The sequence below is a fragment of the Cupressus sempervirens genome, chromosome 1, assembly GCF_028749045.1.
Source record: "Cupressus sempervirens isolate cs-2001-9-10 chromosome 1, ASM2874904v1, whole genome shotgun sequence".
NCBI lineage: Eukaryota > Viridiplantae > Streptophyta > Pinopsida > Cupressales > Cupressaceae > Cupressus > Cupressus sempervirens.
The window spans coordinates 636086644-636099565 of NC_143118.1; positions in this window are offsets into that span (position 1 = coordinate 636086644).

Sequence of the window (12922 nt, forward strand, 5' to 3'; positions counted from 1 at the left end):
TGGTATTAGTAGCATTGATGTCAAAATTAAGGATTAAGCAAGCAAAGGTATTCAGACTAGAGAAAACATGGAGCATAATGAAGGACTGCACTTAATGGTGAGGAATCTAAAGGTTCAAATGATGAGATGTTGTGGCAACTCTAATAGTTATGGTTTGATGTGTCAACTCTTAATTTGTTACTTATTAGTAATTATATAGTCTACATTCTAGATTCTAGATAGTATTCTCTCAATCTAAGAATGATTCATCTATCATGCATAGTAAGTTATATCATTTTATAAATTTTTAATGTCAAAAAAACATGTACATTTTATGTTATATGATATCATCAATCATGATTCATCAAAATTTTACCACTAGTATTATTTTTTATTTGTATTATTATGCTCATATGATACATTTTATGGTACAATTCTTGATGATTTTTTATGAAAATATAAAAACTCAAATGATAAAAGTCATATTCATTCTCATTAATTTGTTTATACATGATAATTGATATAATTCAATGAATTCATGTTGCAAAAGTGAAAATTGACTACCCAATTTTATAATCATGAGTTATAAGTATTAACTTTACAACCATGACATTTAGCACATGACCATGAATTCCCTTCTATAGAAATAATAACTTTAGGTCATTTTGCCTCATGGAAAGAGTCTTAGAGTAGCATCAAATTCAATATCAAAAACATTTTTTGCCTTTACATTTGACTGGCTTATTCAATGAAATAGCATTTGGATTTTGTTATGTTTTCCTATTCAAGAAACAAAGTTTAAACTTTAAACTTATATCAAACCTTTAAAAATATAAATAAATTTGTAAGAATTTGGTATAGCTCTAATACCATGTAAGAATCTGCCTCAAGCTTTCATGCCATATAAGAATTTTCCTAAGGCAAGAATGAAATGCCAAGATCTAAAAGCTCAAGAGATAGCACAAGAGAGACAAAATATGATCAAATGAGAATGGATTAATAAGATAATTGGATAATTGGATCATATAAGTGTCTTGTATATAAAGGCAACCAATATGTCTAGGAGTTATACAAGAGATAAGCATAACAACTAAGCACATATCCACAAAGAGTGGATTATCCTCCATTGTGCATGAATTTACATGAAACAATGAGAGGATAAGAGTACAAAAGGTTTGTCTCATAAAGAGATGTAGTAGACAACATGTGCTCAATTGGAGTGCATACTATTGTATTATCTACATGATAACTCATATGAATATGAAAACTCCTAGGTGTCTACATGAAAACTAATATATAAATGCATTAATCTAAGTAAGCATAAGTAAAGTATAAATAGTAAATACTTATTTACACCAACACCCACCTTAAGAACAACTTAGGGAAATGCACTTAAGCTCATAAAAGATAGATAATAATGTAAGATGGATCTTGACTACTAAGCCATGTTAGGTACCCATGTACAAAATGTGAGTGCAAAAGATATGCAATGCAATCTCTTGTAAAGAGAAGAAAGAGGGAAAACCACATGGGAAAACCCTCCCAAAAAAAGAGAGAAAAAAATAAAGAAAGATTCATGTATGGATGAAGTAATCAAGAGACCACCCCCCCCCCCCCCCCCCCCCCCCTATTATGAAATATATTATGCATATACAATAGATAATCCCTCCATAACAATGAAATAAGGAGAAATTAAATCCCCTCATAGTGAGTAATCTCCTACAAGAATGATGAGTACTTGAAGACAAAAGAGAATCCAATGCCTACAAATGACATTTCTCACTTTAGGAAGAAGATGCACGAAATAAAAATCCAAGAAGGCTTCCCATTGTGGATAGGAAGATGGAAGAGAAATCCATATGAAGTATGTCATCTCTAAAGTTTGAAGATGTGTCACCATTTCCTTGAATAATAAAGATGCCACAAACCAATCAAGATCAAGACTAATAGTAGAAGGTAACAAGAAGGGAACCAATGGTAAATGTACCATGTAATAATTTGGTTCAAACTCCAAAGAAAATTATGTCTCCTCAAAAGAGGAAGGAAGAGAAGCAAAGAAGCCCCACACACTCCCCCCCAATGTAGAATGTACACCCATGAAAGATGCTCTTGGATCAATGTAGAAGTTGCACCATAAAACCTGAAAGATATTCCTCCCAGTAGGAAGAAATGGTGTCATAGGTGTACAAAAGAATCCTCCCCAGTTAGTAGGAAGACCCTACAAAAAGTATAATGTCTCAAGAAATTACATAGGAATCTCTAACACATGACTATGATCAACCATACAATATGAAATCTCAAGTGAAGTTTGAGATTCATAGAAACCAATCTCCAGTTACTCAAATGTCTTCTGTGAAGTGAAAGAGACCTATGAAAATGTTGTAAGAAAGTATCCACAATCATGTCAAACTTGAAAGAAAGATCAAGTGAATAAGCATGAGGGTCAGAATGTTCCCTCACAACAACTAGAGAAGAATATATATTGCATAAAATGTAATTAAGGAATAAAAAATAAGCAACTAATCATATTCCTACATTTTCATGTAAATCTCAAGTATAAGTGATATGGAGAAGCATGCAAACAAGTGTGAAGATATGAAATAAGAAATAACTTTAAAGTATATTCAACACAACTTATGCAAATGCAAACCTCTAAAATAATATGTGTATATGATGTTGTTATGGTTGGAATGTGGTTGTTCACAAATCCTACATTATAACAATAGGATGAATCTTTCTTATGGAAATGAGGAGATGGTTTTTCTTTTATAGGAAATGAGATGAAATGGATGGTTGAGATTCAATGTAAGATGAAGGGCTATGATTTCTTAGGATTGATGAGGTGTCAATAAAGTGGAGGCCAAGTGGACTCCATGTGGATTAAATTTTTGACCATCCAAAGGGGGAAGGATGCTCACACATGTGTGAGAAACCTTTGATGTGATGGGTCAATGACATGTGTAAGAGGTTGGAAGCTCAAGGTTTTCTCACACATGCATGAGAAACTTTGGTTTACATGTGAAAGGGGACAAATGTGTAAGAGTGTAAGAGTCACATGTCACATGTGACTAGGGTTTGTTAATCCTTTGATTAGGATTATGCAAACAATTAAGGATATGATTATATGGGAAACTATGATTAATTGGTGGGTAAGTGGATTGACCTAGGTTAGAAGCATGGGTTAGGTTAGGAAAGTGAGGTTAGGTGAAGGTTAAAGTTAGAAGCCATGTACTCAAATAGAATTAAATATAATATTTAATTCCAAGTGGAACTAAAAGGGATTAATTAATTAAAATAAGTCATTTACTTTATTAAAATGAAGGATAAGATGCAAGTGAGATGAGGGGGAATAGGCTAGGATTAAATAAATGTAAATTTATTTAAATCAATGATAAGGTATAAAGATGAATGTAATTAAATAAATTTAAATTTATTTAATTAAAGGCAGTATACACTAAAATTAAATAAATAATAAATATCCATTTAATTGGTTAAGATAAAGGTATTTGTGCTCAATTGGACAATTATGCCATCAATACTGTCTCCTATATCCTCAATATAGGACTCCATAAAAAAACCTGCAATGTTTGTCAAGAAGTCATCCCAAGGAGTTGCAATTAGAAGACAAGGAATTTCTTGTTGTATTGAATCACCTAAATCCATGAATACGTGAATACAAGGATCATTAGAAACAATAGTAGATGTAGTGATCTCAACTAGAGAGGAAGATGCAACTTTAGGTTGTGCATCATCAAAATGATCCATTCTTGCAAGATTTGTAATGAAATCAAATGTGTCATCATCCTAGGATATATTATCTACATCAGCAAGTGGAATAAGACAATCTACATAAGGATCAACTACTAATGGAGGAAAATCTAGATCTCCAAAATGTTCCCAAATAAGATTCCAAGATGCAAGAATCTTACAAATATCTCCAAGAAGCAAGACTCTTACAAATTTTACCTCTAATATGATATCATTATTCAAGGTTGTATGGTAGGCTATATGATATCTTGAAGAAGCAAGACTCTTACAAATTTTACCTCTAATATGATATCATTATTTAAGGTTGTATGGTGGGCTATATGATATCTCCAAGAAGCAAGACTCTTACAAATTTTACCTCTAATATGTTGATTTTTAGAATGCCATTCTTCTCTCTTACAATATATTTATGGCTCAAGTATAAGGGCATAAAGATGAGGTAAGATATTAAGCCACCTACAATGTGTGATAATGTCTTTGGCCCATAATGCATAATTATCCCTAATTAATTGTATGATAGGAGGATGTGATGTTTCCATGACTACATCAATAATTTACATCCAAAATACAATGAATCAAAGAACCCCTCTTAAATAGATGATTTTGCCACTTTATATGTAGTGCAAATTCAATTGCTACTTGCTCAATTTGGCAAAAGTGGACTTTTGGCTATGATTATTACAACAAAAAATGTGAAGAAATAATAGACTCAATATAATTAGGACACAAGATCTCTATAAAATCTAATCAATTACAAGTACCAAAATAGGCCAAAAATGACCAAATGTTGAAAGTACTATGTCCACTCAATATTACTCCAAACTAATACTAGATCTAGAAAGTAGACAATAAATCATGTACTTTCAAAAAAAACCTTAAAAGTGTCTATATGAATCCAAATGTGATGCAGTGCAAGGTAGGAAAATCCCAAAAGGAGATGTCCAAACCCAAACCCCTAGCAAATAACCACATAGTGAAAAAAACACAACATAGCAACACTAATGCAAGATCTGATACCAAATCATGGCCCTTTATTCATAAAATAACTGATTACATGCAATATGCCCAATTTTAAGGTCTTCAAGGTTAGGGCCAAATACAAATAGCAATTACAATACTAATTCTGCAAGATCCCATAAGATCTAATTACCACACACCAATTCTAGCTAGTCTAGATCCACAACTAGATAAGAATACCAAGAAGAATTCCCACTTATACCCTCAAGTCCACAAAGAAATCCGTTGGTTCATAAGCCACAACCCTAGCTCTTTAACTTTGCATCTACACTTCATCCCCTTCTCCAAGATGGAATGATCATCATGCCAAATAAACTCTACAAGACCCCTTCTTATACCCAACTAAGCCACAAGTCAACCCATCTCATTAAAAACTAAATTAAATCCCCTACATTAAATATAAGTTGAGCCACAATTTAGCTACAACACTAACTTAAATATCCATAGATAAATTAAATGCCAAAATTTGGCTCTCAAACAACTTAATACCTATAGAAACCAAGAACAAACTGAGTGTCAGAAAAACCAAGTCAAGCACCAGTAAATTCCCAAGCATGTCAAGCTCTAGAGACCATGTTGAGTTCCATAGACCATGTTAAGCTTCATAAACCATGTTGAGTTCCATAGACCAAACCAAGTACTAGTCCAAGCACCCTCCAAAGAAACTATTAAGCCTCCTCCCATGAACTCCAAAGTAGTCACCGAGCATACTCGAGATACTCCTTGGGTAAATAAAAAAGTGTGTCCCGCACTTTGATGCCCAAAGAAAGATCAACAACCATCTTCATCTTCAAAAAACACTTCCACTCTAACAAGGATAGGAAAATCAATTTGTACATCATCTACATGTGCATCATTTTTTCAAACACCAGAATATCATACTCACTCATGGGAACAAACTGACCGTAATGCTTCATTAACATATCCTCATCCATAGAAGCAACTAGTGAATCCACACTAGCAACAAAAAACTCCACATCAACAACACTATGTAGATCTCTATCAACATATGCAAAACTCACAACACCAGCAATCTCATTTCTCCCAATAAGATGATCTACAACATACAACTCACCACCAACAACAACCAGATCATCTATGACCAAGTGCTCTGCAATCTCCATGTCAATCTCAACCAACTAATTATAAAAACCAATCTCCATCCCAACATCAACAAGGTTAGGAATATTATTAGCAACAACCTCTAGTTGCTCTATAGGTTCTATATCAAACTCCACAAACTAATCAAAAAATCCAACCTCTTTAACCTCAATCTTGTTATGCTATCTTCTTTCATGAACAAGCCTTCTAAATGGCCAAACAACTCTCTTTCAAATTGGTAGATTCCAACTCCAAAAATCCCTATGCCCATCCTTAACTCAATTAGTCAAGCTAGCTTTTGTGTGCTGAAATGTTGTCACACTTCTATGAATCATTACATGTAATAAAACTCAAGAATGAGCCCTCACAAATCGATCCATAGCTCTCTACTCATAGAGTGCAAGGGTTTGCAATGGAGGCCCTCAGTTTGACCTATTTTTGTGCCCATGCAAGTACACCATGAGATGAGAGATTCAAAGAGGAAAAGCAAGAATTCTAGTCTCCATGATCTTCAAATATGCATGAAAATAAGATCTAATCTATGAAAGCAAAATCTAATCTATAAATGCAAGATCTAAGCTAAAAGCCCATGATGGGTGCAAGAAAGAAAAAGACAAGAAAATAGAAGTTCTCCACAAAAAGCTTTTGTATTCAAACTCCTTCAAAAATTGGTCTTCAAACCTGCAGCATAACGATAGCATAATCATGGGTGTCTAACATGAGGAGAGGGCTCTCCCTTATAAAGGAAATTATGGAGGTGAGAGGCTTCTCACAACCAATATGAGATAATAGAACTTGATCCATGTGAGACAAAATTCCACCAATGAGAAAAGAGGAGTGGTTGAGAAGAAAGTGGTGATCCATGTGAGACAAGATTCCACCAATTAGAAAAGAGGAGTGGTTGAGGAGAAAGTGGAAAGATAAATCCCACTTAGATCACATTTTTAAGTGTAGAGAAATTAAATAAAAAGAATTTATTTTATTTCCTTTTTTCATCAAAAGAGATATTTAAGTGGGATTTTTATTTAATTAAAAGGGAGCAAGTTCTTTTTAATTAAATAGAAGATATTTAATTAAATTAAAAGAGAAGTTTTCCTCTTAATTAATTAAATTTGGATGAACTGTTTAATTAAAAGAGAGGTTTTTTTTTAATTAAATGGGGATTTTATTTTATTTAATTAAAAGAGAATATTTTCTTTTAATTAAATAAGACTTGGAATAAAATGATCAATCTTAGAAATGAAATAAATCGAATTTGATCAAGGAAATTGATTTGAATTGATTTAATAAAGTATTACAAACCATTGATTCAGAAAATTTGATAAATTGATAAATTGAATAATGGGGGCCCATAGTCTAGGGGACCATTTTTGGGTGCATACAGCTTCAAACTGAGCATACATCTTAGAAAACCTCCTCTCTACCACATCATAGAGATTCATAATCATCCTAAGATTCAACCCTCTTCGAGCCATCTCCCAAAATTTTTGCAAACCTTCTGCAACATATCCTTCCCATGCTCCTTGTGATAAACTTGAAGTGTTTGCAAGTTAGATCACAACCTACCATCTTGCATGAACAATCAATAACCAAATCACAAGTCCAAGAACATGGGTCTGCAATCCATAAACTCCCTATGATCATGCCTCAACAAGATCAACCTTCCATCTTTACATCCATCAATCCATCTGCAATTCCTCTACAATTTCAATTCATAACCATGATCTACAACCTCACAACCAAGAGATCTAGGACTCTAGAAAAAACAATCCACTACCAAATAAAGAACTTCTCAGATCAACTTCTCCAACCAAAGTCCTGGTACAAACTACCTCATCTTCGGTGATCTATCAACACACTCAAGAAAACCTTCACTCTGATACCACCTGACACAGTGCAAGGCATGAGAATCCCCAATGGAGATGTCAAAATCCCTAGCAAATTATCACTCAAGAAAAACAACACAACAATAATGCAAGATCTTATACCAAATCATAACTCTTTATTCATAAAATAACTAATTGCATGTAATATACTTGGCTATAAGGCCTTTCGAGTTAGGGCCAAATACAAATAGCAATTACAATACCAATTATGCAAGATCCTAAAAGATCTAATTACCACACACCAATTCCAGCTAGTCCAGGTCCACAACTAGATAAAAACACCAAGAAAAATTTCCACTTGTACCCTTAGGTCCACCAAGCAATCCTCTAGTTCCTAAGCTACAATCCTAGCTCTTCAAAATTCACATCTATGCTTCATCCCATTCTCCAAGCTAGAATGATCATCATGCCAAAAAGACTCTATAAGACCCCTTATTATACCCAACTAAGCTACAAGTCAACCTAGCTCATTACAAACTAAATTAAATCCCTTACATAAAATATAGGTCAAGTCACAATATGACTACAACACTAACTTATTTACCCATACATAAATTAAATTTCAAAAGTGAGCTCATAGCCAACTCGGCACCAACAAAAACCAAGACCAAATCAAGTGTCAGCAAAACCAAGACAAGTACTAGTAAATTCCCAAGCATACCAAGCTCTAGAGATCATGTAGAGTTCCATAGATCATGTTGAGCTCCATAGACCATGTCAAGTTTCATAGACCATGCTAAGTTCCATAGGCCATGTTGAGTTCCAGAGACCAAACTAAGTACTAATCTAAGTACCCTCCAAAAAAACTACCAAGCCTCCTCCCATGAACTCCAAATTAGTCACCAAGAAAACCCAAGATTCTCCTTCATTAAAATGAAGCCTCCAAAGTTGTTAGAATTATGATTTACAATTTTCACAAAAATTCAAAAATAGAGATCACAAACAACCTACACTAATGTGTAGATCACACCCCCAAAAAATAATTTCTTGAAAAAAGGATTTTGTATGAGGGAGTATCATTGTTTCAAAATCACCTCTATAATTATTATTTTTCTAAATCATCATCGTCACACCTCCAAAAATTAAATGACTCTAGATTTTACTTCAAATGTCCAATTTTGATGAAACAAAATTTGATTTAGGGGTTTTTGGACCTTCTCAATTTGATACCAACATCTGATTTGTGCCAACAAGCTCCATTCTTGACCCACAAAAAATTGCTCCAATGGCTATATTATGAACACTCCTTTGAATTTGACACCATGTAAGAATCTTTTATAGATCTAATACCATGTAGGAATCTATCTTAAGCTTTCATACCATGTAAGAATTTTCCTAAGGAAAGAATGAAATGCCAAGATCTAGAAGCTCAACAGATAGCACAAGAGAGACAAGATATGATCAAATGAGAATGGATTAATTAGATAATTGGATAATTGGATCATAGAAGTGCCTTGTATATAAAGGCAACTGATATATCTAGAGTCATACAAGAGATAAGAATAACAACTAAGAAAATATCCACCAAGAGTGGATTATCCTCCATTGTGCATGGATGTACATGCAATAATGAGAGGATAAGAATACAAAGGTGTATCTCATAAAGAGATGTAGTAGACAACATGTGCTCAATTGGAGTGCAAACTATTGTATTATCTACATGATAAATCATATCAATATGCAAACTTCTAGGTATATACATGACAACTAATATATAAATGCATTATTCTAAGTAAACTTAAAAAAAGTATAAATAGTAAATACTTATTTACAAACACTACAAAGATGATTAAAATTTCTTTCCAAGTTTCACATACTTTGATTGATGTCTTATGAGATGATTGAAGATTCGGTTAGCTTTTTTAGGATGTTGAATTTTTCTTTGTTTGGAGTTTGAACATTTGTTATGTTATAGTAGATGACCTATAACTTCATCAAACATCTATATTTGGAAGATCTACTTGAAAGTAATGCTACATCCAATAGTGAATTCATGTTTTCCAATAGTTTGATGCAATTCAAAATGCCTTCAGGAGTTGTATCCTAAGGAAACTTGACTACTTTAGACATCATTTTGGCCTCCAAATGTTTTTGGTAAGCTTCCCTTCCAATGAATTTCATTGATGAGTTACTAGGGAAAGGATTAGACAAACCAAGACTTAGCATTAATGTTTCTCTTTCATCCATTTTAGTGAACTTTCTCTCAAATGAGTTCAAATATTGCTTTCCTTCCCTCATACCATAGCATTTTTGAATGATGGATGATTTTATCGGTGTACTAACATGGTCAAAAATTCCATTATTGGCCAAATATTTGTCACCATTTGTGTTGATAATGTGTATAATTTTTCTTGTTGTCTTCTTGAGCTTAAAATTTTATTTATTCTTCTCAATCTACTCTTTGATACTCCCACAAATAATTTGAATAGCGTGATGCAATTCAAACCAATTACACAACCTATTAGTAGTTGCCATAATTTCCCCCAACTTTTTTTCTTTAATTTTCTTGACTAAATTTTTTTTTTTTTCATTTGACTCAATCAAGCTATTTTAATAAGTTGTGATTATTTTCTTTTCCTTATGTATCTCTTGTACCATTTGTGACAATTGATTTTCACCTTGTTTCTTTTTTGCCTCTACTTTCTCTTCTCGTGTTTTATTTTTTCCCTCTCATTATCCAATTCCTTATTTAAGTTTCTAATTATATGTTTAGTAGACTCCAACTTTTTGAAAATATTTATTGCCAATGCTCCTTTTTCCTCAAGAAGTTTATTGGTTTCTTGTGATTTATCCCTGAGTTCTTTGAATTTTACATCTATATCCATATTAACATGATCCAGAGCATCCCTAAGATTTTTATTGCTTTCTTCCAATTGTTCCTTCAACTTATTGATTTTTCCATCTCTCTCCACATTTACATAACTTTTTGTTGTTTTTTTCTAACTGATCCTTTAAAATTTTCATTTCTCCCTCCATATTTCCTAGCTTTGTAGTTGCTTCTTGAGAGGAAGCAATTGTTGTTATTTTCTTTATTTCTTTTTCCTATTATCTAATACTTTCTCCTTTGCCTTTGCATTTTCCAAGTTTTCTTTTAACTTTTCAATTGCCTTCTCTAGCCTCTCTCTCTCTCTCTCTCTCTCTCTCTCTCTCTCTCTCTCTCTCTCTCTCTCTCTCTCTCTCTCTCTCTCTCTCTCTCTCTCTCTCTCTCCCTCCCTCCCTCCCTCCCTCCCTTCATCCCTCCCTCCCTCCATCTTGAACAATGAACAATAGACCACAGAGTTAGTATTTTTTGCTACGTCGACTTTGTCCACATTTTTTACTTTGGAGAAATCCATTGATAGGATGCTAGCATGGAAATCTAGTGGATTTATCTCTCTCTAGTGGATTATTATCTAGTTGTGGGGATGAAACAATCATGAACTCCATCATTTATTTATTTGGGTTATATGTTGAAAATATTTTATTCCATGCAAGTTATTTAGGAAGAGCCATATCAAGTACATCCTTCTTGAATGCCTTATTATTTTTTATATTCATTTTTTTGGTTTCTTCAAAATTTGTTACAAAATTATTGAATTCAAAATATGGGTCTACTGACACAATATGATGTTTGAAAGGAGAAAGAGCACTTGCAATATTGTATTTATATCCACCAATGCCTGAGGTTGTAATAATTACATTTTGAGGATACCATTAACACCACCCTTTCTAATCCTATCAATGCCCCACTACCACTAACAAGTGGATTCTCTAGACTATTCTACAGGTTTTTTTGTGAGGGAATTGTGATTGGCATTGTATCATTATGATTATGCATAACCTTTCTCTTCTTTGCACATATAGCTACAATATTTTGGTCAAGATGAAACCATAATTTCCATTTTGAAGATGTACCAATAGTGGGATTTGGAATTTCAGTTGGGGTGATCAGTTTCATGTGTTCAACTTTTTTTGATGAACTTGATGATTTATGTGACTCATCTCCATTGGTTGGTTTATGACCAAGTTTTGGTGGCTCTACTATGGAGAGTGTATACCAAGGTCCTTGACCTATTGGTCCCAACCCACCATTACCTAAATAACCCATTTTTTTTATCATCTTTGCCCCTATGCCATAATTTTCCCTTTTTTGTTAATTGACTACAATATATTATCCATTTGAATCAAATGTACTAGTAGTAGTTGTTTGGGAAGTGGATTCAGTGGAACCAATGACACTACCTATGGTGGTGGATGTAAGATCCTCATAAACCTCATACTCATTGTCTTCATCCTTTGCATCATGTTGTTCTACTACTACATATGGATTCTTAGTATCACATAATTTTCTAAATGTTCCATCCTCAAGGAAGTCTTCAAAATTTGTAGATGTCTTAGGGTCCCCAAGGTTCTTCCTCATTTCCCAAAAAGCATTAATTTTTTATCAACACTAGTGTGTAGATATACAGTCTTTATTTATGGTATCTAAAGAGATTTCTTGCTTGGATAATCCTCTTTCTCATAGAAATTGTACGATGTCATAGGCTAAACTTTTTCTTTTTATCTATCCAATTCTTTAATTTGTGTTGACAATTCCTCTATTGAAATATTGTTTTCACAAGCACATTCTCCATCTCTATTTTGACTGCTTCCTAGGAGTCCATGTTTTAAAAATTTTCAATCATGTTGGAAATATAATAGGGATAGTGATTTACTAAAGTGGGGGTGGGTGGGGGGAGGGGGGGTGAATCAGGATCTATAAAACTTTTCACACTTGAAACATGAAACATATTTGATATCTTCACATAAACTCTCCTTTGAACATTAGCCTTACATCAATGTAATCATTCAAATTAACATACTATCAAATCTAACATCTAACTACATGAATGAAAACTCATAAACACATAAAACAATAACACATAGATTTGGTAATGCAGAATCCTCCAAGGTGAAGGTAAAACTGCGATGGGAATAACACCCACAAAATCTTCACCATGCAGCAATAAAGTTGTGCCTATTAAGGCTACTATATTTTGATCACTTTTGATTAATTACCCTATGAGGGTCTTCCCTATTAAATGCTAAAATAACTATAAGGTTCTAGCTTTATTAAAGTATTTTGTATCACAACTATGTGAGTAGTCTATTAGGAGATTTACAAAATCTTATTAAAACTGCTCTGTTAAGAT